Genomic DNA, 27448 nt, shown 5'->3' on the forward strand with positions numbered 1-27448 from the left:
ATAAAAACTGACTGTAAAAGCTTTTATAGATATGTGAAGAGAAAAAGATTGGTGAAGTCAAGTGTAGGTCCCTTGCAGTCAGAATCAGGGGAATTTATAATGGGAAACAAAGAAATGGCAGACCAACTAAATTCATACTTTGGTTCTGTCTTCACAAAGGAGGACACAAATAACCTCCCAGAGATGCTGGGGAACATAGGGCCTGATGAAAGGGTGGAACTGAAAGAAATCAGTATTTGTAGGGAAATGGTGTTAGGAAAATTGATGGGACTAAAGGCCGATAAATCCCCAGGGCGTGATAATCTACATCCCAGGGTACTTAAGGAAGTGGCCCTGGAAATAGTAGATGCATTGCTGGTCATCTTCCAGAACTCGATAGACTCTGGAACAGTACCCATGGATTGGAGGGTAGCTAATGTTACCACACTATTCAAAAAAGGTGGTTGAGAAAAAGCAGGGAATTATACACCAGTAAGCCTGACATCGGTAGTGGGGAAAATGCTAGAATCTATTATAAAAGATGTAATAGCAGAGCACTTGGTAAGCAGTGACAGGATCGGACAAAGTCAACATGAATTTACAAAAGGTAAATCATGCTTGACTAATCTACTGGAATTTTTTGAGGATGTAACTGGTAAAATAGATAAGGGAGAACCAGTGGATGTGGTGTATTTGGACTTTCAGAAGGCTTTCGATAAGGTCCCACATAAGAGATTAGCGTGCAAAATTAAGGCACATGGGATTGGAGGCAAGGTATTGACTTGGATAGAGAACTGGTTGGCGGACAGAAAGCAAAGAGTTGGAATAAACGGGTCATTTTCCGAGTGGCAGGTAGTGACTAGTGGGGTACCGCAAGGATCGGTCCTAGGACCCCAGCTGTTCACAATATATATTAATGATCTGGACAAGGGAATTGGATGTAATATCTCCAAATTTGCAGACGACACAAAGCTGGGTGGGAGGGTAAGCTGTGAGGAGGATGTCGTGAAACTCCAGTACGATTTGGACAGATTGGGTGATTGGGCAGAAACATGGCAAATGCACTATAATGTGGATAAATGTGTGGTTATCCACTTTGGTGGCAAAAACAGGAAGGCAGATTATTATTTGAATGGCAATAGATTGGGAGAAGGGGAAGTGCAAAGAGACCTGGGTGTTCTTGTGCACCAGTCGCTGAAGGTAAGCATGCAGGTGCAGCAGGCGGTTAAGAAGGCAAATGGTATGTTGGCCTTCGTAGCAAGAGGGTTCGAGTACAAGAACAAGGATGTCTTGCTGCAGTTGTACAGGGCCTTGGTGAGGCCGCACCTTGAGTATTGTGTGCAGTTTTGGTCGCCTTACCTGAGGAAGGACGTTCTTGCCATGGAAGGAGTGCAGCGAAGATTCACCAGGCTGATACCTGGGATGGCAGGAATGACGTATGAGGAGAGATTGTGTCGATTGGGCTTATACTCACTGGAGTTTAGAAGATTGAGAGGGGATCTCATCGAAACTTATAAAATTCTGTCAGGCCTGGACAGACTAGATGCAGGAAGGATGTTTATGATGGCCGGGGAGTCCAGAACCAGGGGTCACAGTCTAAGGATAAGGGGTAAGCCATTTAGGACTGAAATGAGGAGGAATTTGTTCACCCAGAGAGTGGTGAACCTGTGGAATTCTCTGCCACAGAGGGCGGTGGAGGCCAGTTCATTAAATATATTCAAAAAAGAGTTGGATATATTTCTTAAGGCTAAAGGGATCAAGGGATATGGGGAGAAGGCAGGGACAGGGTGCTGAATTTGGATGATCAGCCATGATCTCATTGAATGGCGGAGCAGGCTCGAGGGGCCGAATGGCCTACTCCTGCTCCTATCTTCTATGTTCCTATGTTTCTATGTGTCCAAGTTCCAGAAATGGACCAACCTTTGCCACTTGCAACTTTATTGAATGACTTGTCAACAGTTCAAAAGGCAAAATACTGCGGATGCTGGAAATCTGAAATATAAACAGAAAATGCTGGAAACACTCAGCAGGTCGGGCAGTATCTGTGGAGAGAGAAACAGAGCTAACGCTTCGGGTCGATGACCTTTCATCAGAACTGGAATATATAATTGAACAGGACTTGGGTATAGGGGCCGCAATATCAATATATTCAGATGACACAAAAATAACAGGGTTAACGTTTTAGGCAGCTGACCGTTCGTCAGAACTGGAAAATGTTACAGATAAAACTACCTTCTTAACTGGATTATATAATTAGACCAAAAGAAGGGTCAATTTACATTGGCCCAGAAATCCGGGTCCCAACGCGTGAGTAAAGAAGGGGTACTCACGCGTAGGCCCAAGGAAAGTGCCGGTTTCATGTATGCACTGCGCATGCGCGGGAAACCGGAACTTCCATTCCCCTGAAAGAAGGGGTTAAGAGGTGGAACGCGTGCACGGGAGAGGCAGCCCCTGCGCATCGAACTTACGTTTTTTTCCGGGAGGGTAAGTCTCCAGAAGTTAGACATGTAAAAAGCAGGCGCAAGGCTTGCTTCTAACAAGGTAAGTGGTGAATTAATTAAAATTGAAACATTTTTTCCACAGGTTTATTATTTTTAAATACTTTAAAGAAAGGTACGTTTATTTTTAGCCCTGTTAGAAAATGTAATTAATTCTTTCAAAAATTTAAATTATTGTTTAAAATAGTTATTTCATGTAATTTACAGTTATTTTAAAAATGTGATTTTTATTTTTTAATTTATTTGAAGTTTTAGTGATGTTTTGGGGCTTATAGTATTTATAGGTTTGACAGCTCTTCCTGTCAAACTTATGAATGAAGCATTCCCTGCTACCATTGGCTCTCCATGGCCCACGTGATCCCAGGGGACGCATCGAACTAACTGCGCCCCTGGGATACACAAGCACTGCGTGCCGGCAGTTGGAGGAGGCCCAGGATCGCAATTCCATGGGGGCCCACAGCTCAACGGCCGGCGCGCATGGTAAGTGCAGGTCGGAGGCTTGCACCCGTGGGAAGCCTCTGACCTGAATTTCTGGGCCATTATCTCACATAGCCATCAAAGAAATTCCATAAAATGCTTGAAGACGGATTTCTCAAATTCTATATTTGAAGATTGATCTTTATCACCAATTGGTTTAAAAAAAGTAGCCTTCCAGAAAATCAATTTGGGCAATGAGTTATCTAAAGGGTAAAGATTGCATGATTGGCTTCACCGAGTGAGGTTGAGGAGCATTCACAGTAAATAGAGGTCTTGGTCATCCCACATTCAGATTCAATGCATCTTGCTGCAATTAGGCTGATTAAAACCAAACTACCACTCCAAAGTTGCTCATTTTTACTCTATTCAGTATACTCTACATTTTCTCTTTCTGCCATGCACTAATAAAGCCTCATCACTTTCTGAAACTCACAATTGTTTCTCTTTTCATTATATGGTAGACACCTGCATAAACTCAACCCGCAGAGCAGCAAAAATAAGTTGAGGGTGATACAGTATAGCTCAACTTTTCTGGCTCTGCACCATTCTAAGTGGGCACCAGTGACAAACTGGTAGTTGTAGAATTACTTTCTTAGTCAGCTGGATATCTGACGTCTGTGAAACTCCATCGCCAAACCCATATAAGTAGAATCTTTTATGTCCAATTACAGACTGCACACACTCTCCCTTTAGGGATCCATACTACTTACCCAAGTTGGAGGGGCTTAGGAACCACTAAGTATGCCCTGGGGTGCTTTGTCTTGGATGGTGTTGAGCTTCTTGCGTGCTGTTGGAACTGCACTCATCCAGGCAAGTGGAGAGTATTCCATCACACTCCTTACTTGTGCCTTGTAGATGGTGGAGGAGTTAAGAGGTGAGACACTCACCACAGAATACCCAGCCTCTGACCTGCTCTTGTTGCCACAGTATTTATGTGGCTGGTCCAGTTAACTTTCTGGTCAATGGTGACCCCCAGGATGTTGATGATGGGGGATTCAGTGATGGTAATGCTGTTGAATGTCAAGGGGGGGTGGTTAGATGCTCACTTGTTGGAGATAGGCATTACCTGGCACTTGTGCGGCATGAATATTACCTACCAATTATCAGCCCAAGCCTGAATGTCATCCAGGTATTGCTGCATGCGGGCTTGGACTGCTTCATTATCTGAGGAGTTGCGAATGGCACTGAACACTGTTCTGTCATCAGCAAACATCCCCATTTTTGACCTTATGATGAAGGGAAGGTCATTGATGAAGCAGCTGAAGATGGTTGGGCCGAGGATACTGTCCTGAGGAACTCCTGCAGTGGTATCCTGGGGCTGTGATGATTGACTTTCAACCAACTTAACCATCTTCCTTTGTGTTAGGTATGACTCCAGCCAGTGGAGAGTTTCCCCCTCACCCTCTGATTCCCATTGACTTCAGTTTTACCAAGGCTCCTTAATGCCACACTCGGTCAGATGCTGCCTTGATGTCAAGGGCAGTCACTCTCGCCTCACCTCTGGAATTCAGCTCTTTTGTCCATGTTTGGATGAAGGCTGTAATGAGGTCTGGAGCCGAGTGGTCTTGGCGGAACCCAAACTGAGCATCAGTGAGCAGGTTATTGGTGAGTAAGTGCTGATTGATAGCACTGTTGACAACACCTTCCATCACTTTGCTGATGATTGAGAGTAGACTGATAGGGCAGTAATTAGCCGGATTGGATTTGTCCTGCTTTTTGTGGACAGGACATACCAGGGCAGTTTTCTACATTGTCAGATAGATGCCAGTGTTATAGCTGTACTGGAACAGCTTGGCTAGGGGCGTGGCTAGTTCTGGAGCACAATTCTTCAGCACAACAGCCGGGATGTTGTCGGAGCCCACAGCCTTTGCTGTATCCAGTGTGCTCAGCCATTTCTGGATATCACGTGGAGTGAATCGAATTGGCTGAAGACTGGCTTCTGTGGTGGTGGAGACTTCAGGAGGAGGCCGATATGGATTAGCCACTCAGCACTTCTGGCTGAAGATGGTTGCAAATGCTTCAGCTTTGTCTTTTGCACTCACGTGCTGGGCTCCACCATCATTGAGGATGACAATATTCATGGAGCCTCCTCCTCCTGTTAGTTATGCCCTGGGGTACTACTGGAATTTGACTAGCATAAAACGTGCAGCCTACCAGCATAGAACACTGATGAGCTTGTTCAGCTCAGACTATTATATCCATTAGGGCTTAGGCTCATATGGTTGCCTGGAGCTGATTGGGTGGGAAAAAATCGCACAACTCAAAAAATAGGGGTATTGCTCCAAGTCCCCTTATTAAGGTAGAGTGGTTGGTTGGTCATCAGTGTCCGGCAATGGATTTGCCTGGCAGAGGTATTGGATTACCATGTCTGCCACTAAAGGTTGACTTGGCACCAATCTTAGATCATAAAAAATAAGAGCAGGAGTAGGCCATACGACCCCTCGAGCCTGCTCCGCCATTCAATAAGATCATGGCTGATCATCGACCTCAACTCCACTTTCCCGCCCGATCCCCATATCCCTTGATTCCCTTAGAGTCTAAAATCTATCAATCTCAGTCTTGAATATACTCAATGTCTGAGCACCCACAGCCCTCTGGGTAAAGAATTCTAAAGATTCACAACCCTTTGAGTGCAGAAACTTCTCCTCATCTCAGTCCTAAATGGCCGACCCCTTACATCTTGCATCAGTTAAGTCATCTGTGAATTGTGGAACCATTTCATAGGAAAACTGCTGCTGAGTACAGGAAACTTTGTGAAATCCGGCACCGACGGGACCGAGCTGTTGCCATCCCATCAAAACTGCCGGACAAACCAGCGCTAATGTTAAAACATACGGAAGCTTTTGAGCTCCATATCTAGCAACAAACCCTGTTGCTTAGCAACAGCTTCTAAACAGTCGGCCGTAGCTTGCAAGCGTCTCTGTAGCTAAGCAACAGCTTTAGCTAGACCTTGCAGAGCCTGACTGGTGAAAAAAAAGCAACGAAAAGAAAAAAAACTTACTGAACCAACTCCCGAATTTTGCCAGTGGCTCGAGCATTCCAGACAGTTAATCTTCGGATAAACCAAAGTTTCCTGTAAATATTTACTGAATTATCCAATGTGCATAGAAGTAAAACTTAAGATGAGGAAATTATTTACAATCTTTTATAGGCAATCTCTACAAGAATATTACCCTCGCCAATTTTTAGTGCATAATTGGCTTTTGCCTTTAAGCTCTTTAAGTACTGGTGTTTATAGAGAGTCTGCGGGTGATTTTCCTCTTCAGTCCCCGAGCATAAAAGCTTTTGGAACAGCAGTGTTTTTTATGAATACAAGCATTTCTGCTCTGCTAAGTGTTTACACCTCGGTTCTGAAGAGGAAATTCTGCCTCTCTATATCTGTGCACCCAAGGATTCTATACCAATGAACCTGCAGTAACAGGAAAACACATGCAAACATCATTAAATCTCGACTCCAATGAACCATAGTAATATATTATATTGTGCGACAATGCTAAAAATCAAAGTAACCCCCTTTTCATACCAAATCCTATTAAGCAAATTATTACTATCACACTGGTCTCAAGATATGCATTATTAAGGCAAGCATTGTAGCTATGGAAACAAAAATTTTCAGCCATGGATTTGGTTTTATACTATGAGAAGCGACATCTAATTTTACGTGGAAAAAATAAATATTTGCCTGCTCTTCACACATAAATATTGGTTTTCTTTTTCTTTTGTATTTAGAATTGAAGGCAATCAAGCTACTTAGAATCATAGAATCATAGAAACCTACAGCACAGAAGGAGGCCATTCAGCCCGTCGTGCCTGTGCTGGCTCATTGAAAGAACAGTCGTGCTTAGTCCCACATCCCCGCTTTTTGTCCGTAACCCTGGAAGTTGCTCATCCTCAAGTACCTGTCTAACTCTCTTTCAAAATTATTTAGGGAATCAGCTTCCATCACCTTTTCAGGTAGAGCATTCCAGATCCCAACAACGCTCTGAGTGAAAAAGATTCTCCTCGTCTCCCCTCTCGATCATTTGTCAATGATTTTGAATCTACGACCTCTGGTTATTGACTCACTCGCCAGAGGGAATAGTTTTTCTCTCTCTACTCTTTCAAAACCTCTCATCATCTTGAAAACCTCTATTAGGTCACCTCTTAACCTTCTCTGTTCCAAGGAGAACAGTCCTAACTTTTCCAACCTCTCCTCATAGCTGAAGCCTCTCATCCCTGGTAACATCCTGGTAAACCTCCTCTGTACCCTTTCTAAGGCCTTTCCATCTTTCTTGAAGTGTGGTGCCCGGAATTGTCCACAATACTCCAGCTGAGGCCTAACCAGTGATTTATAGGGGGAGGAATTCGTTCTCGCCCCGTTTGGGGCGCTAACTTTTAAATTTGAAAAATTAGCGGCAGGCGCTAATGTCTTTCAACTTTAAAAAAATTAGGTTTTCTGCTCCAGGAAGGAAGTGGACGCTAAATCAAGGGCTCCACTTCCTTCCTGGAGCACAACAGGCGGCAGGCAGCAGGCAGGTCAGCAGCCCTGTACACTGGGCCGTGCAGTGCTGCTGCGTTGGAAGGCTCCTTCTCTCTCTTAAAGGGAAGGGCCATCGCTGCAGGCTCTGCAAGGGCAAAACTTACCTGGTCAACGACAGCCGCGATCCGGCCCGATCAGCCCGATGCACTGCAGCAGAGTGCCGGGCTGATCGAGCGCTGGATAAGAAAACTGAAAAAAACCCAGAAACATCATTACAGATTTTTTTATTACTTACCTCGGCCACCTCGCTTTTAAGTATCGGCCCCCCCGAAGCGCCCGGCCTCCCGATGAATGCCTCCTGCAGCTGTCAGTGTTTTCGCCCGGCGATGCTGCAGGGGGCAGAACCAAAGTTTGGGTCCGGGGCACTACCGGGGCAATGTGCATGGCAATGACGTCATGATCTCTGGGTGAAGGAGATTGGGGCTCAACGCCATACTGCCGCCACAAACCTCCCACCGAATATAGCGGGAGTCGATCTTCTCGCTGGTTGGTAAGTGATTACTGCCCTGTTATCGCCCCCCAGAGGCGATAACGGGAGACACAAAGGTGCCCAATTTCGCCCCCATAAAGTTCAAGCATGATCTCTTTGTTTTTATATTCTGTTCTATTTTATAGTATACTGTCTTTCCATATTCCTCCCAAAGTGCATCACTTCACATTTCTCCGCATTGAACTCTATCTGCCATGCTTCTGCCCATTTCACCATCCTGTCTGTATCATCCTGAAGCCTATGACTTATCCTCATTGCTATCTACTACTTTGCCAAGTTTCATATCATCAGCAAATTTTAAAGTGCTGCTCCCTGCAACTGAGTCTAGATCATTTATAAAAATTGAAAAGAGCAATGAACCCAAAACTGATCCTTGGGGAGCACCATTGCAAACCACCTCCCAGTCTGAAAAAGATCCATCAACCACTACCCTCTGCTTCCTGTCACTGATCCAATTTTGTATCCATACCGGCACTTTCCCCTTAATTTCATGGGCCTCCATATTCTTAACAAGCCTCCTGTATGGCACTTTGTCAAATGCCTTTGAGAAGTCCATATATGCACCATCTTCTACATTACCTTGATCGACCTTCTCTGTTACTTCATCAAAGAATTCAATCTAATTAGTCAGACACAATTTGCCTTTTACAAATCCATGCTGGCTTTCCTTGATTAGCCCATGCCTTTCCAAATGAAAGTTTATTTTGTCCCTGATAATGGTTTCGATTAACTTCCCCACCACCAATGTTAGGCTGACTGGCCTGATGCATTGCTGTTCCTCAAATTAACACATGTGTTGGAGCTTCAGTACAGCATGTCAAAAGGAATCATCCATAATGAGATCTAATCCAATAATTCAATAGATAGTTCAACTGCAAGGAAATATTGGTTGACCATGTATCTCTGTTGTATCAAAATATTCTGTAAAAGGTCTCCGATAAGGTACCACATAATAGACTGATGAACAAGGTCAGAGAATGCGGAGTCAGTGGATCAGTAGCAGAATGGATAGCTAGCTGGCTTCAAGACAGAAAGCAGAGAGTAGGGGTAAAGGGTAGCTATTCACAGTAGTAGAAGGTGGGTGGTGGTGTTCCACAAGGATCAGTGCTGGGACCACTGCTGTTCACAATTTACATTAACGATTTAGACTTTGGAATCAAAAGCACAATTTCTAAATTTGCGGATGACACCAAATTGGGGGGGGGGGGGGAGGGGGGTGGATAGTCAATACTGAGCAGGCCTGCAACAAATTACAGGAGGACATTAATAAACTTGCAGAATGGGCATATAATTGCCAAATGAAGTTCAACACAGATAAATGTGAGATGTTACATTTTGGTAGGAAGAATAGGGAGGACACTTATTACTTAGAGGATGCGAGTCTAGGTGGGGTAGAGGAACAAAGGGATCTCGGAGTACAAATACACAAATCACTAAAAGTTGTGACACAGGTTAGCAAGGCCATAAAAAAGCAAACCAAGCACTAAGATTTATTTCTAGAGGGATAGAATTGAAAAGTAGGGAAGTTATGCTAAACCTGTATCAAACCTTGGTTAGACCACACTTAGAGTACTGCGTACAGTTCTTTTTGCCATATTATAAAATGATAGAGAGGCACTGGAAAGGGTGCAGAGAAGATTTACAAGGTGATACCAAGAATGCGAGGTTATACGTATCAGGAAAGGATGAACAGGCTGGGTCTCTTTTCTCTTGAAAAAAGGCTAAGGGTTGACTTAATAGAGGCCTTTAAAATTATGAAAGGTTTTGATAGAGTGGATACAGAGAGATTGTTTCCATTTGTGGGGAAGAGCATAACTAGAGGCCATCAATATAAGATAGTCACCAAGAAATCCAATAGGGAATTCAGAAGAAACTTCTTTACCCAGAGAGTGGTGAGAATGTGGAACTCGCTACCACAGGGAGTGGTTGAAGCGAATAGTATAGATGCATTTAAGGGAGGCTAGACAAGCATATGAGGGAGAAGGGAATAGAGGGTTATGCTGATAGATTTAGGTGAGGAAAGACGAGAGGAGGCTGGACTGGTTGGGCCGAATGGCCTGTTTCTGTGCCGTATATCCTATGTAAGCCTATGTAGGGTAGGGTTTTATATTTAGGAAAGACAGTAGTGAATTCAATATAGTGTGCTAAAATTTGCCTGCATGAAATACTAAAAGACACCAATCGAGGCTGCTAGCACAAGTTCAGTGATGCAAATCTCCAATTGCTGTTTCTTTGGGGGAATTTTCTGAAAAGTGTTACTGTCACAACTTACTTACAGCTGAGTGGAAAATGGCACTCATAATTTGTGATATCTCATTAGTGTTTGTTTTGCTTAATTTGTTCACTTACAGAACAGTGACTGACTTCCATACAATTCATTGTATGTGAAGGGTTTTGGAATGCTTCTGAGAAATTTGATCAAGTGCTATATACAAGTTTTTTTCTTTCTTACTTGCAACCCTCTACTGATTTAGTACATAAGGGGTTGGAGTATAAAAGCAGGGAAGTCCTGCTACAACTGTACATGGTATTGGTGAGACCACACCTGGAGTACTGCGTACAGCTTTGGTCTCCTTATTTAAGGAGTGATATACTTGCATTGGAGGCAGTTCAGAGACGATTCACTAGGTTAATTCCAGAGATGAGGGGGTTGACTTATGAGGAAATGTTGAGCAGGTTGGGCCTATACTCATTGGAATTTAGAAGAATGAGAGGTGATCTTATTGAAACATATAAGATACTGAGGGGGCTCGACAACATAGATGCAGAGAGGATGTTTCCCCTCGTGGGGAAATCTAGAACTCAGGGGCATAGTTTTAGAATAAAGGGTCGCAATTTTAGAACTGAGATGAGGAGGAATTTCTTCTTTCAGAGGGTCGTAAATCTGTGGAATTCTCTGCCGCAGAGAATTGTGGAGACTGGGTCATTGAATACATTTAAGGTGGAGATGGACAGATTTTTGCAAGGTAAGGGAGTGAAGGGTTATGGGGAGCGGGCAGGGAAGTGGCTTTGAGCCCAAGATCAGCCATGATCTTATTGAACGGCGGAGCAGGCTCGAGGGGCCAAGTGGCCTATTCCTGCTCCTATTTCTTATGTTATTGTTCTTATATGTAAGAAAAATGCGTTTTGCATTTTTATATAATTTCTGTGTTGTGGCTCTCTGTTTGTTTCATTTTTTTGAAGTGAAGCATGTGAATTTCCCACCCCAGTAGAGACCCATTGCTTCATGTCTCCTCCCCTCTAGTGATGTCACTGATGTGAAGAAACTACATGCGTCCCTGAGGATCCATTCATTTTAACAGGAGTTGGAACTTCAGACTGGTCTGAAAATAAACCTGGAGCTGTCTGATCCTGGAAAAGCACGTTACAGGCTAAGTACCAAACCAGTGTTACTGTTAAAATAGGAAGGAAAGTACTTATTATTCAAATACACCAATGTCCAAAATATATATTATAAAAATATTTGTTGCTCTTAAAAAGTGTCAGTTGAGAAAGTTGAGAACTGTTCATAGCCCATTTGTTGACTGTATGGTTATCTCACTGTTGTACCATACAAACAGTATTCTGTGCTTACTCATTGAGTATCCTCTTTGCAGCTTATGCAATTAGAGAGGAGTGCTGTTCAGTCTGTAAAAGTAGATATGAAATTAATATGAATTAATTGTAGCTTTAGGATATAATGATGAGCATTAAGGTGGTTGTTGTTCTTTTGCACTCTCCGACAAACCTACATCATGGACGTAGCAAATGATGATACAAGGTGACATTGAATTAATATTTTAAATGATTTGTATGATAAGTAGTGGAACATTTGCAACTGCCTGAGAAACAATAGTGCTCTCGCTGTCAGCTCTGGGAGTGTAGGCATCTACAGTACGTCATAATCTGTCACCATCACTACTAGAGTTGACAGGGTCCTTCTCTAAGGAACCAAGATGGTCTGTCATATTTTATTTCTCAAAACTGCTATAACAAATTAACATAACAATGTTTGCATATTAGAACATGTTTGTATCTGATAGAGATTTTCTTATGCAGCACAACATAGTAATGTTGAAATAATTGCTTGAAATTAAACAGACTTTATTTGTCAAAGGCAGACAAAACATAATTTAATTAGACATGGACCAACATCTGAGATGGATGATCATGACTGACCTTTTGGTTGAATTTTATTTACCTGTTGTAGGTGATAAAATGAATAGAGTTATGCATTGGTCGTTTTATTCAATCCACGTGATAGCACAAATGAAGTACAATTTTTCACAGCACGCTTTCTTAAAAGTGTTCACAGCTAACAGTTACTTTACCATGGTTTGCACACTATGGAAAAGTGTGTGCTATATAACAATCAGCCACTAATGAATAGTAAATTTAAGCTAATGATTATAAAGGTTTCTTCAGTCACAGTAATGGTATTAACAGACCAGTTTAAAATTTTTTTTTACTGCTTTAAGAAGTTGTCCTTTTTTTACAATAGCATGTGCTGCATTAACTTAATCTGATGTAAATCCATTTCAGTTTAATTATTATTTCCTGACCAAAGCTTCAAAAGAAAATACTAGGAAATCCATCCATGGCATTGCTCATGTTCAGTAGGATGATGCACAGTTTATTAAGGTGGGCTCGTGAAGCCCTGACAACAACCATCTCTCCCGGTCCCAGTAAAGGCCCTTACCGTGCACCAGGGTTTGCTCCATCATTTGTTCCTGTATGCACATGGGTGTGCAACTGGGTGTTCATCTTACTTTCTCCTCCCCCTAACGTCAATAGCATCTTACCCCTCAATAAATGTTCTCTCTCTCTCCACAACAGGGTATCTGTGTCTCCCTTTGCCCGCTTTCTTTATTCCTCTGTCCTGCCCTGACAGAGAAACCCCCTTTTCTCTCCATTGCTCCCTCTCCCTACAGCACAGCTTATTTTTTTTCAAATTCCCTACAATTTTCCATTCATTTTTTTAAGCTCTGCACCGGGGGCAGGAGGGGGGTGGGGGGGCACGGAAGATTAAAATTTGCCCCAACTGTCACAATTTTGTTAAAAATGCAGAGGAGAAGAATTGTTCATATGTGCATTTACAATGTCACTACGTGTGGTGACCAGGTGAACTGCTACCTCCGTATTACATCAACAAGTATTTACCCAACAGGCAGAACAAACATTTTATTTTTTATTCATTCTTGGAATGTGTGTGTCGCTGGCAAGGCCGGCATTTATTGTCCACCACAGTTTCCTTTGAGAAAGTGGTGGTGAGCCGCCTTCTTGAACCGTTGCAGTCTGTGTGGTAAAGGTACTCCCACAGTGCTGTTAGGGAGGGAGTGCCAGGATTTTGACCCAGCGACAAAGAAGGAACGGCAATATATTTCCAAGTCAGGATGGTGTGTGACTTGGAGGAGAACTTGGAGGTGGTGTTGTTCACATGCGCCTGCTGCCCTTGTTCTTCTAGGTGGTGGAAGTCATGGGTTTGTGATGTGCTGCCAAAGAAGCCTTCAATGTATTTGATTATCCAAAAATATGATAGATAATTATCCTGTTAACTCGATAATTAACTTATATGTTTCAATAAATAAAACTCGTATGAAATATTTCTTTGTGCACTGTGTAATAACATCAAAAACCTGATTAAAAAGGTTTACAATTTCAGGTGTCACACTTGGCTCAGTGGTTGCACTCGCACTTCAAATTCAAGAAGGTCATGGATTCAAGTCCCACTCCAGAGACTTGAGCACCTAATTTAGGCTGACACTTCAGTGCAGTGCTGAGGGAGTACTGCACTGTCAGATGTGCCTGGGGGAAAGTTCGGTTGCTTTGCGCCTCCCGTTAGCACCCTCTTAGTGCGCTAATGGGGTGCAAAGCAACTAACGCTCAGGCGCGGCGCTGCAACGCCTCCTGCGAAATTCAGTGGGAGGTTAGCGGTGGTGGTAACCGTTAGCATTCCATGGTGCTGCACCGTCAGCGATGACATCATCACCGTGCCCAGCGCCCCGCTCGTGCCCCGGCCGCGATCTTTGGTAGCGCCCCCTGACTTACTGCTGGACGCTATGTCCGACGGGTTCAGGGGGGCCTACCTGAGGCCGGGGCGGCACTATTTAAAGGCAAGGGGCTAGATTTTCAGTTGCTTGCGCCAGCAGTTAGCGCCTTAAGAGAAGTGATTTCCGGGCGCTATGCGTGTAGCGCCCGGGCACAGCGCAGTTTGCGCCCCGCCCCAAATTAAGTTGCCCGTTAGCGCCGGCGCAAAGTTTAGCGCCCGCCCGGATGCGCGCGCAGAAAATGACGTCACATCCTCGTGCAACGCCCTTTGGCCGCCCCGATTGCAAACTTCAGTCGGACCGCCCCATTGTGCGGCGGGCGGCCGGAGCGTTTGGAAAAAGGAACGCAACACAACCAGCGCGGGCCCCGGGGGGCGCTAATTAAAGGGAACGTCCTCTCCAGTATAAAGGCCATCCATTATTTCAGAAAACAGTCTTGTGCAACGCATTTCTGGAGACACAACAAGGAGGATAGCTAACTGGTTTCAAGCAGCAAGAGCCAGGTATTTTTGGACTCAGGCAACAGCGCTGCAAGTGGCCATTTGGAAATTAGAGTGTTTGCCAGGATTTGATGGGGGTTGCATGGGGTGCCAACGCGGAGCTGCAGCTCCATGTCCGTAGGGCTCGCAGACGCATTGTGAGAGGGGCAGCCCTGGCTAGAGGCAGAGGGGGCTACAGGCGTCGGCCACGTAGGCCTTACCCAGTCAGGCTATACCGCCAGCAGCGCTCCTACCTAAACATGAGTGCCGCGCGATGTGTTAAAAGGCTCCGATTCCGGAAGGGGGTGATTGCAGAGATCTGCCACCTGCTTCGCCGAGATCTGCGGCCAAAGCTCAGGTGCAGGACGTCTCTGTCGGTGGAAGTGAAGGTGACAGTGGCATTGAACTTCTATGCCACCGGCTCCTTCCAATACGCTGCTGGGGACATAGCAAACATCTCCCAGTACGGCGCGCATCGCTGCATCCGCCAGGTGACCGAAGCACTGTTCAGAAGGAGAAGCCAATTCATCTCCTTCCCCATGGCCCTGGAGAGCCAGCATCAGCGCGCATTGGGATTTTCCAGACTCGGGGAATTCCCCTTGGTGCAGGGCGCCATTGACTGTACGCATGTGGCTTTGCGGGCCCCTCTGGAGCATGGCGAGCAGTATCGCAACAGGAAGGGCTACCATTCTCTGAATGTGCAGCTGGTCTGTGACCACAAGCAGCGCATCATGGCAGTCAATGCCAGCTTCCCAGGCAGCAGCCACGATGCCTTTATCCTGCGGCAGAGTACTGTGCATGACATGTTCCAGGCACAGCCTCCCCCAAGAGGATGGCTACTCGGGGACAAAGGCTATCCTTTGTGCACCTGGCTCATGACCCCGCTCCGCGCGCCCAGGACCGCTGCTGAAGAGGCCTACAACGAGAGCCATCAAACCACCCGCAACATCATCGAGCTAACTATTGGGGTCCTCAAGCAGCGGTTCCGCTGCCTTGATCGCTCCGGAGGAGCTCTCCAGTATTCGCCGGACCGGGTCTCCCAATTTGTGGTGGTTTGCTGCATGCTACACAACCTGGCTATCCGCAGGACTCAGGCACTGCCACCTGACGTTGGACCAGCACCTCAGGAGGAGGAGCAGGAGGAGCATGAGGAGGAGGAGGAGGAGGAGGAGGAGGAGCAGGAGTACGTTCCCAGGAGGGAGCGACCAGGGCCAAGGGCCGCACGACGCCACCTTATTACACGGTACTTCTAAGCCCCCTGTCAGGGAATGGCCAGGGGCCATGAGGGAAGATGAATGCAGCCGCTCCGCAAGCCCTCAGCCGGCGAAGCCAACAAACACTAAGAAGAACAACCATGGAGACTGCATGAATAAAGATAATTTTTTATTAAACAAAAATGAAAAGCCCTTCCCACATGAATCCCCAAAAACAATAAACGGGCCCCACAAAAAGCCCAACAAACGACTCACTCCCACAAACTGGGGAGGAGCCACTCCACCTTTATTGAAACCGGGCCTCAACGTCGGCCTAACGCAAAAAAAAAGCCCTCCAAAAGCACAACCATGGGCAAAATAAAGATGGCCACCGCCATATTAAAGGAAAGCTGGCCACACCCTCTACTGAGTGGCCCGCGAGGGCGAGACCTTGGCCAGCATTTTGCCTCCCCTGCCCTGCCTGCTGCTCCTTCGCAAGCTCTGCCCAGTGGCTGCTGCGAGGCTGGGGGAAGGCGCCTGAGGCTCAGATGCCCTTCCGCCAGATGCCGCTGGGGGGCGGCCTACACGGCGTTTGGGCCTCGAGGGGCCGTCTCCTGAGTGGCGCACCTGAGCCTGGCCACCATCAGCTGCAGCCGCTTGCCCTTGACGCCCCAGAGGGGGAATGGCGGCGACGGATGGCGCAATGTGGGCCAGCAGGCGTCTGGGATGCGCTGGCTGGTGCTGTGGCGCGGTGGCACTCGGCCGGGCCCGCACTGCAGGATCCGCAGCAATCAGCCGACGGCCGGCTTGCTGGGATGGTCCAGCGCGGCGCCTGCCCTGGCGATGCCTGCCTGAGACAGCGCGTGTGGCAGCAGTGAGTGGCCCTGTGGTCCTGGTGTGCGCGCGCATCACATCCGCCAGGGTCTTGACGGCATCAGTTAGCATGCGGCCAGTCGCAGCAGTTGCTGCCCCGAACTCGCGCACACTGGTCGCCAGCGACTCGATGGCCTCAGGCATGCGCCCCACCACGCTCATGAGCTCCGTGTGGCGCCGGTCCGAGTCGTCGGCCATCTGATCGAGCTTCCGCACCTCCTCCGAAGTGAAGGTGTCCGGACTGGAGTCGCGACTCTCCCGCTGGGGAGGAGGGGGCCGAACTAGGGGACCCTTGCCGCGTTGGTGACGGCGAGTGTGCCGAGCAGCAGCACTCCCCTCTGATCCTTCCCCCCTTTGGGGGGAAGGCCGCGGGCCACGCGCACGGCTGCTGGGTGGCTGGACGCCACTGGTCCCAGAAGCTGCATTGCCCTGCGACAGTTCCTCCAGGCACTCGTCCAGTGAGGAGGTGTCGAGCATTTCCTCCTCTCCTGCGGGACGTGACTGTTCCCCCGAAGGTCCGGCTTGCTCCTCCTCCTCCTCCTGGTTGGAGGTGCTGTCACTGGCAGCCTCAGGGTCCTGGTCGTCACCAGCTGAAAGCAGGAATGCACAAGAGTAGCTTCAGAGTGAGGAGACGGCGTCAGCGAGGGAGTTAGGACTGGTGGGATTCAGCGCATTGGTGGGACAGTGGCAAAGGAGGTAGCTCGGATGGGCCAGTGCGACGCGAGAGGGCCAAAAGGCGAGGTCCTTACCATTGCCGGGCAGTGGAGGGTCGGATACACCGCACGCTGTGGGGACAATCACACGTGCTCCCATGAGCACACACACGCGCTCCTCCAGCCGAGTGAGCTTCTGCAGCTTGGCGCGGCCACCCCTGGCACGGGCCTGGCGATTAAACGCTACTTTAGCCTGCAAGAGAAAGGACGGGCTGTAAGTGCGCAGTGAAGCCCTGATGTAGTGTGCACTGCCTCCCATGGTGGAATAGCTTGGACAGAGTGAAGCCCTGATGTAGTGAGCACTGCCTCCCATGGTGGAATAGCTTGGACAGAGTGAAGCCCTGATGTAGTGTGCACTGCCTCCCATGGTGGAATAGCTTGGACAGAGTGAAGCCCTGATGTAGTGTGCACTGCCTCCCATGGTGGAATAGCTTGGACAGAGTGAAGCCCTGATGTAGTGTGCACTGCCTCCCATGGTGGAATAGCTTGGACAGAGTGAAGCCCTGATGTAGTGTGCACTGCCTCCCATGGTGGAATAGCTTGGACAGAGTGAAGCCCTGATGTAGTGTGCACTGCCTCCCATGGTGGAATAGCTTGGACAGAGTGAAGCCCTGATGTAGTGTGCACTGCCTCCCATGGTGGAATAGCTTGGCCAAAGTGTAGAGTGCCGAATGGCCATTTGATGCTCATGACTGTCCCAATGCTGCTGGCTGAGGGCTGGCCAAAAGGACTTTCAGGTCCCTTTGCCCATCATGTCAGGTGTACATGCAAGAATGAGGAGGAGACTGGAAAGGCTACTCACCCTCACAATCCTGGTCAGATCGTTGTACTTCTTACGGCATTGTGTGTGGGTCCTGGGGGCCTCGCCGGTGAACGTCACCCTCTGGGCGATCTGCTTCCAGGCTTTGGTGTAGTCGTGGTGGGTTGGATTCCTCCCACTGTCTGGAAACAAGATCTTGCGCCTCACCTCCAGAGCTGTGAGCATGATGTCCAGATCACCCTCTGAGAAGCGCAGGGCACGCTGACGGGCCTTCTCTGGCGTTGCCATGACTCCCTGGGGCTGAGCAGTAGTGTTGAGGCCTCTTTGCAAGGCTGCAGTGTGCAGGGCGTGGCAGCAGACCAATTCATCCCTTCCCCCTTTAAGAGCTGGTCGGCACCACGGGGTCTGCTGTCAGTGCAAAAATGACCGCACCCGTGCTGCGCCCCGCCTGGGCGCTATCCCTCTGGACCGCCGGCTTAGCGCCTAAAGAGAGTAGTGGAACGCCTCTTTTAGCGCTCCACCAACCTCTTAGGGCGAAGCCACTGAATTCCCGGCAACGGGGCGCTACTTTGGGGCGGGCGCTAACTTCGGGCGGGCGCTAAGGTTAGCGCCCCAAAACTGCCTATACTGAAAATCTAGCCCAAGGTGCTGGGCGGCCATTTTTGTTGCTGGCCACCTGCCAGCACCTGTCCCCTCTGCCGTCCCCAGCCTCGTCAGTAGCTGGGCCCCAGGTCACACTGCACAAGGCCCCTCCCCTTTAAGAAGGGGAGGAAGGCCTGTAACACAGTGGCACGTAGCGCTGCGATGTTCCCTCGCAACGCCCCAAGAGGGAGGCAGGGCACTTCCAGTAGAGCCCCGCTTCCCTCTTGGGGCGCTACCGATAAATTTCGGCCACGGGGGCGCTAATGTTTTCTGGGCGACGAAGTTAGCGCCTCAAAGGGGGGGCACGGCCCAATTTTTCCCCCGCCGTCTTTTGGCTGTGACGTTAAACCGAGGCCCTGTCTGCTTTCTCAGGCGGGTGTAAAAGATCCCATGGCACTATTTGAAGAAGAGCAGGGGAGTTCTCCCCAGTGTCCTGGCCAATATTTATCCCTCAACCAACACTACTGAGAAACAGATTGTTGCTTGTGGGATCTTGCTGTTCACAATTTGGCTGCCTCGTTTCCCTACATTACAACAGTGATTACATTTCAAAAGTAACTCAATGGCTGTAAAGCACTCTGGGACAACCTGAGGTTGCGAAAAGCGCTATATAAATGCAAGTTCTTTCTTTTCATTATGTCCAGAGGAAATCTTCATGAACTTTAAAAAGAAGTATGGATAATCACGTACCTACCATTAACAGTCCTGTTAGCTTGATCTAACTGAAGGAAGCTAACAAGATGGCCTGAATGGTTAATGCTGCATTGTCAGTGTTAAAATACAATCGGCTCTTAATGCTGTATTACACTTGTGAGGGATGAGGGCAAGAACACAATGTATTGCTGATTTTGTATATTGCTAATCATTAGTGCAATATTCTTTTTCAAGATGTGCCAGCCATGCCCAGCATTTTCCTCTTTTGAGAAACAGCATCCTGCTGTACATCAGCCTTTTATTTCATAGCCCAGCCGAGGATTGCCAAATGTTGCTTCCAGGCAGTGGCATGCAAGCTTAAATAATAGGAAGCTTAAATAATGAGGGTTGAACCCCAAACCATCTGCTGGAGTGACGGGTGCCATAGCTACTGGGCTGCCCATATTTATATTTCTAGGTTCGATGCAACCCCAAGCCATGGAAGTGAAATCACTGCTCTCATCTACAATTCCACCCCGTCAACTCATGCCTCCTCTTTCAACTGTTAAATATTCTAGTCTCCATACTCCTTATGTAAAATCTTAGTCCAAGTACACATCAGCACCTCAGGCACAAGTGTTGAAAGTCATACTCATTAAATATCCCGAAGAATTTCTGCAGGAAGTCTTTCTAAGGCTCCTGAAGTTCTGTTGTTTTACTTGTTTTAAATCATTTTGTGATTTGTAATATTCTATGGGGGAGAAATTCGGTTGGTTAGCGCCCGGACGCGGCGATGTTAGCGCCACCGGCAGAATTCACCTGGCGGTTTGCGGTGGCACTAGACACTACCACCATGATCTCCTGTGCCCGGAGATCGTGAAGTCATCCAGCCGCGCATCGCCCCAGACCAGAAATTGATTCTCGGCCCCTGCCTCAGCGCCTGCCGTTAGGAACAACAGGTAGAGGAGGCGGTTTTCAGTCGGCTGGGAGCTGGGGGAGCACTATTTAAAGGCGTGCACTTCCTGCTTTTTCTTGTTGGCAAATAATGTTGGCAAACAATGCTGCCTTGTCAATTTGACACAAGCAGACAGGCTTTTTGACCCATTTGAGGTTTTCCTACGTGAAGGAGTTTGGCTCCTGACAAAAATTTATCAAGTTCATTTGTCTTACTTTTGATACTGCAACATTTCCAACACTTCACGGGGCCTCGCCCTCCAGCTTCACCAGCGGAGGCAGAGAGAAAGATTGGAAAATGTGGCCAGAGGGAGGAGGGCCAACAGGGCTCTCAACAGACCTTACCCTCCCAGGGAATTCCGGGAGCAGTTCTCCTACATTCATCTGTCAGAGGAGCAGTGCCTTAGAAGGCTCCGCTTCAGCAAGGAGGTGGTCACAGAGCTCCAGCCTCAGCTCAGGACCAGGCTGTCTCTCTCAGTGGCCGTGAAGGTCACAGTCACTCTCAATTTCCATGCCAGCGGCTCCTTCCAAGCTTCAACAGGGGATATTGCAAACATTTCACAGTTTGCCGTCCATTGCTGCATCTGGGAGGTGACATATGCGCTGTACAGAAGGAGAAGGGAGTACATCTTATTCCCCATGACCAGAGACAAACAGGATGAACACTCATGTGGCTTTGCAAGGATAGCGGGCTTCCCCATGGTTCAGGGCGCCATTGACTGCACTCACGTGGCATTGTGGGCACCTCATCACAATGCAGAGGTGTTCTGCAACCGCAAAGGCTACCACTCGCTGAACGTTCAGTTGGTGTGCGATCACAGACAGTGCATCCTCGCCGTCAATGCCCGCTATCCTGGTAACAGCCACGATGCATTCATCCTGCGACAGACTGGTGTCCCAGACCTGTTCCAACCATCGCGTCAACCTCATGGCTGGCTCCTCGGGGGCAAGGGTTATCCACTCGCCACCAGACTGATGATGCCGCTCCGTAACCCCAACACTCCTGCTCAGCACACATACAATGAGAGCCATAGTGCCACCAGGAACCTGTTTGAACAGATGATCGGCGTGCTAAAGCAACGGTTCCGCTGCCTTGACCGCTCTGCAGGAGCCCTGCAGTACTCCCCTGATCGAGTCTCCGTTTTTATAGTTGTGTGCTGCATGCTGCACAACCTGGCCATTCTGAGGGCCCAGCCATTGTCACCAGCGATTGCAGGTCCACCTCAGGAGGAGGAAGAGGGAGAGGAGGAGGAGAATGCGGAGGAGGAGGATGAAGTGCAGGAGGAGCAGCACCAACGTAGGAGGGAGCCACTCAATGTTGCTTCAGCAAAGGCCGTTCATGATCGCCTCATTACACGGCGCTTCCAATAAATGATCAATCACATGGCGTTTGCGCAGAGCAACCATATCATTACAGCCAGTTCACAGCCCCTATCACCGGGCAAAGCTCAAATGAGAAACATCACAAAATTTGCTATGTCAAAATAAACATTTATTATTGTGCACCACTCTCTCTTATCAAACACAACCAATAATAAACAAACACAACAATTTATCAACAAACACAACTGGCTCTTAGCAAACTGAACTATTTGTTACCAAACTCAACCAAATATTTGCAAACACATCGGGGGAGAAATTCGGTTGGTAGCACCAGTGATTAGCGCTTAAAGAGGCCGAGAAGTGGGGCGTTAGCCAATTTTCGGCCGGGCGCAGTGAACCCAGCGTCTCCTGCCATATTGAGTGGGTTTTAGCACCGGCGCTAAATCTTAGCGCCCGCTCACGGGCGCAGGCAGATCATGATGTCATTTCAGTGTGCAACACCTTTTTGGCGCCCCAGACCGGAAATTCAGTGGTGCGCCCCTTCGTTCCGCCTGGCGCTAATAAGGACAGCTTACTGGTGCGTTCCCCAGTCGCTCTCGGGCTTAGGGGGGCGCTCTTTAAAGGGGACTGCACTGGTATAAAAGCGGCAGCCATTTTGGGAGCACAACTTCTTTGAGATTTTCACAGAGTTGCAGAGTTGCACTCTGAGAGCCATATCACTAGTGACCCAGCACTGCCAGAGGACCTTCAGCCTTCAGACCATCACCCTGCTGCTGGTGAGCGTTTACACCCTGTATAATTTCTTGTTATCTATTATTATGGGGGCTGCTTTGGAGGGGAACGTCCTGCTGCTCGACCATCTGGAAAGGGCACAGAGACGGAGGAAGAGAGGGCCAAGAATGGCCAGGCGGAGGAGGGCCAACAGACGTCGCCACACCAGACCTTACGCTGTCAGGGTATTGAGGCAGCAGTTCTCTAACCTCAACATGTTGGAGGAGCAGTGTCTTAGGAGGCTGCGATTCAGAAAGGAGGTGGTGACTGAGCTGTGCCACCTGCTTCAGGCAGATCTTCAGCCGCAGATAAGGTGCAGGACCTCTCTGTCGCTGGCTGTCAAGATTACAGTAGCACTGAATTTCTATGCGACTGGCTCCTTTCAGGCAGCAACTGGGGACATTGCCAACATCTCCCAGTTTGCGGTGCATAGCTGCATCCAGCAAGTAACAGATGCCCTGTTTAAAAGGCGGCAGCAGTACATCTCCTTCACTGCAACACCGGAGAACCAGCGGGAGCGTGCAGAGGGCTTCGCGGCAATAGCGGACTTCCCCATGGTGCAGGGCGCCATTGACTGCACGCACGTGGCTTTGCGGGCACCTGTTTTGAGTCCTGAGGACTTCCGCAATCGCAAGGGGCTCCACTCCTTGAATGTGCAGCTGGTCTGTGACCACCGGTAGCTGATCCTCGCAGTCAATGCTCAGTTCCCAGGCAGCAGCCACAACGCATTCATCCTGCGCCAGACTTCAGTAGCGGACCTTTTCGAGGTCCCGGCTCACCCAGAAGGCTGGCTTCTCGGTGACAAGGGCTATCCTCTGTGCCCATGGCTGATGACCCCGCTCCGTTCGCCCAGCATCCCTGCAGAAGAGCACTACAACATCAGCCATCAGGCGACGAGGAACATTGTGGAGCACACAATCGGCGTGCTGAAGCAGCGGTTCCGCTGTTTGGACCATTCGGGAGGCACCTTGCAGTGCTCACCAGAGCGAGTCTCCCACTTCATCATTGTCTGCTGCATGCTCCATAACCTCACCACCCTGCGCACCCAGCCAATGCCAGCAGACATTGAAGGACCAGCAGAGGAGGAGGAGGAGGAGGAGGAGGAGCAGGAGGAGCAGGAGGAGGAGGAGGAGGAGGAGGAGGAGGAGGATCAAGACGGGAGGGTCCCAGAAACTGGAAGGGCTGTCCGTCAGAGGCTGATAAGGAGTCGGTTCTAGGCCCCTCTGACGGAATGCTTGGTGCCAATCGAAGACCAGGAATGGAACCATTCGGATAACCCAAAGCCTATGAAGGCCAGTATGAATGTAAATAGCAGACATGGCCAATGTCAATAAAATAATTTGTTTATTTTGAAAACTGTGCTTCCTTCCAACATGACAAAGCAATGGCACCAGAAAGCTTAACTAACAAACTAACAAATAAGTGACTCGCACACCCGGGAGACAATCCAAAACATTACTAACATTCAGACCAGCATCCACGGCCTTGATTTCTAGAAATAAGACGTCTCAGCAGCACCTTCTACCCTTTCCCCTTTGATGGTGATCTACTTCTCTTGCGAGAACGGCCCCTTCCCTCCCTGCAGCTCCTCCGTAATGGGACCCCAGTGGCTGCATGAAGGCTGGGGGATGCCTGCTGACTGTCCGAAAGTGCAGATGCCCCTGAGGGACGGCCTGGACAGACTGTGGGCTTGGAGGGCCCGGATGCTGACTGCTCCAACTGGGCATGGGTGGAAGCAGTCTGTCCTGCAGGTGGTGGCAGCTGCAGTGGAGACGTGCCAGCAGTGGCATCAGGAATGCTGACATCCTGAGAGTGGACACCTGCTCCATGGTCGGCCGACACACTGACACTCTGACGGGGCAGCACCGCAGCATGCGAACCAATCGGCTGGTCCACAGATTGCTGGCATGCTGTGGTGCTGCAAGGGCCCTGGGTAATCCTGCCTGATCCATCGAGGGTGACAGCAGTCAGTGCTTGTGTGGCCTCAATCTGCCTCTGCATGAGGCCAGCGAGTGACTGCGTGGCAGCACTGAACACTTGCGTGGCAGGTGCCAGTGCTTCGGTGAAGCCCTGGACAGTCCTTTCCAGTGCTTCGGTCAAGCCCTGGACAGTCCTTTCCAGTGATGTACCGAAGCCCTGGACAGTCTTTTCCAGTGATGTACCGAAGCCCTGGACAGTCCTTTCCAGTGATGTACCAAAGCCCTGGGCACTCCTTTCCTGTGCTACCCTGAAGCCCTGGGCACTCCTTTCCTGTGCTGCCCCAAAGTCTTGTACACTCCTCGCCTGTGCTGCCCCAAAGTCTTGCACACTCCTTGCCAGTGTCTCGATGGATTCAGGCATCCTTGCCACTGCAGCCATCGGCTCAGTGTGCCTGAGCCGAGCCTGGGCGCTCATTTCTGCGAGGGAACGCACCTCTTCTGCGCTCTGTGCAGCAGTCATCGTGGCCTGACTCGCCCTCCGGGGAGACGGCTCCCGAGCTTCCCTATCCCCTTGCGTTGCTGGAGTCCGCTGGTTCCTGCAGCTGGTTCCTCCTCAGAGCCATCCCCCCCGCTCCCCTCCAGGGAAGCACTATCCCCAGTCTGCAGATGGGCTGGCTCACCTGAGGGTGGTACGGATGGTCCGGCTTCCTCCTGCTCGTCGCCTCTGGAGTCAGTGTCCCTGGCAGCTTGATGGCCCGGCTCCCGAGCTGGTGATGCAGCATCTGAAAGCAGGGAGGTTGAAGAGTGGCTTTAGCGAAAGGACAGGGTGGCAGCAAGGGATGCAAGAGTGCTGCAATGCTCTGACATGGGTCCAGACTGAAAAAGCATGCTGGTGGGGGGAACAAGTGGAAGGAGACAGTTCAAAAAGGTGATGACCTTACCATCGCTGTGCACAATGGGGTCGGCAGCTCCAGTGGTGACAGGACCACTCATCCGACCTCCAACAATCTGGTGGACTCTTTCCTCCAGGTCCATCAGTGTCTGCAGCTGAGGAGGGCCTCCTCCGGTACGAATCTGTTCCCTCCGGTTCCTGGCCAGCTTGGCCTGCAGGAGAAAGGACGGGAAGTGATGAAACATGCTGCCCTGAATTGTCATCTCATGCCCCCCATGGTGGAACAGCTCTTACAGTATGCCCTGAGTTGTCATCTCATGCCCCCCATGGTGGAACAGCCCTTACAGTATGCCCTAAGTTGTCATCTCATGCCCCCAATGGTGGAACAGCCCTTACAGTATGCCCTGAGTTGTTATCTCATGCCCCCCATGGTGGAACAGCCCTTACAGTATGCCCTAAGTTGTCATCTCATGCCCCCCATGGTGGAACAGCCCTTACAGTATGCCCTGAGTTGTCATCTCAAGCCCCCCATGGTGGAACAGCCCTTACAGTATGCCCTGAGTTGAATGTGCGTGTGCGTTCCCAGAAAGGGCCATGGGTGCTGGCTGACAGATGGCCATTGGGACTTCGCGCACCCTCTGGCCATAAAGTCAGGTGCAGATGGAGGGATGAAGATTATTGCCAAAAAGCCACTCACCCTAATGACCCGAGTGAGATCGTTGAACTTCTTCCTGCATTGCACAGGAGTCCTGGGTGCCACGCTGCTGGATTTGACTATTTGCGAAACTTCCCTCCAAGCTCTGCTGTGCTCGTTCTGATGAGGCCTCCTGCCATTGTCGGGGTACAGCACAGCTCGCCGGCGCTCCACTGCGCCAACCAAAGCATCCAATGCCCCATCGGTAAAGCGCTCCGCTCTCTGCCTCACCCTCTCCATCTGGTCAAAGTTTGTAACGCCACAGAATGCACAGCGCCGATTTTGAGGCCTACAGGGCGATGAGTGTGGCTGCTGATCCTAAATGACCTGTGTAAGATTCGAAATTTTCAGCAAAAATCACGCAAGAAAACCGGATAAAATAAGACTGTTTATTGACCAAAGTAAGTTTGCACAGAAAAACCTTTGATAAAAGGGCATACAAAATGGCCGCCGGGCCCCGTGATCAGTTTCTGAACCATTTTATTTCTGTTACTGCAAGCCAGACAGGCTTGTGGATTGAAGACAGTAAGCCCGTGAAAGCCAGTATCTGGGAACTGAAACTCAGAGAAACAGCATACATATTCAATGAATTCTAAGTACAGGATGGGGCCCATCAAGATATGGGTGGACAATGCAAAAACACTTATACCCATTTATTGTACAAAGGAGAAACCGTTTAGCAGCCATCAAGGAAAATCTCCGGACCGATCAATATGCGAACCGAGTCACGGTGACAATGAAAAAGACATTAAAAGACATTATCGGCCAGGAAGGCCAGTTTAAGTTATCACCGGCTCCGTTACAAGACAAAGCGCCCCTGCAGAGATTTCTGCCCGCCAAAATTAATACAAAGACAGGACTATGATTTGGCGGGAGATAAGACTGTCCCAAAAGGGTATAACTATGGATTGAAAGTCCATCTAAGTTACTGGAACAACTTCGGACTTCTTCCTCGACTTCTGCTACGCTGGGCGACTTCAGACTTCTACTTCTTCAAGGACTCCTTCTACAAGGAACGAACGAAGGATGGACGGTGCCAGGCTAGGCGCCTCTTCCACTTCGGCAGATGCGGAATCGATGAAGACGTTTTCGTCTTTTTAAAGACGGACGACTTCGGTGAAAAGACAACGTGGTCGGTGTTCAGCCGAACAAGGCTCGGCCACGACGAGAAGACGACGAGGGTGGCCCGGGTACTGGGGTCGGGAGATCATCGACGACCCAGGCCGACGGAGAAGAAACCCTCTGGAGAACCGGTGATCCAGGCCGGAAAGATTCTTCCATATACATGCACTTCTTCAACAGCCTGCATCTGAAGTCTGCTCCATGAACCCAAATCCACGATAGTGGATCTCAACCTTGATGAGCGCTCATCGAGGCTGTGTCTACCCCACCGCCTCGAGGGAGAGAGAATATCGACTGCGCCAGAAGCTTCCAAATCCACGTGACGACGGAAAGCGGTGCCAAAAGGCTGCGAACCCCCTTTTTCGCGATTACAAGAGTGGTGAGCATGATCCCAAGTTCCCCAGGTCGAAACTTAGTTTAGGTATAGGGGAGGGAGTTAAGGGTAATCGTAATGTGTCTCCCCTTTTACGATGTGTCGTGTGTTCCCCATT

The sequence above is a fragment of the Somniosus microcephalus genome, chromosome 9 (genome assembly GCF_052327205.1).
Source record: "Somniosus microcephalus isolate GS21.2 chromosome 9, FLI_Smic_1.0, whole genome shotgun sequence".
In the NCBI taxonomy this organism is placed as follows: domain Eukaryota; kingdom Metazoa; phylum Chordata; class Chondrichthyes; order Squaliformes; family Somniosidae; genus Somniosus; species Somniosus microcephalus.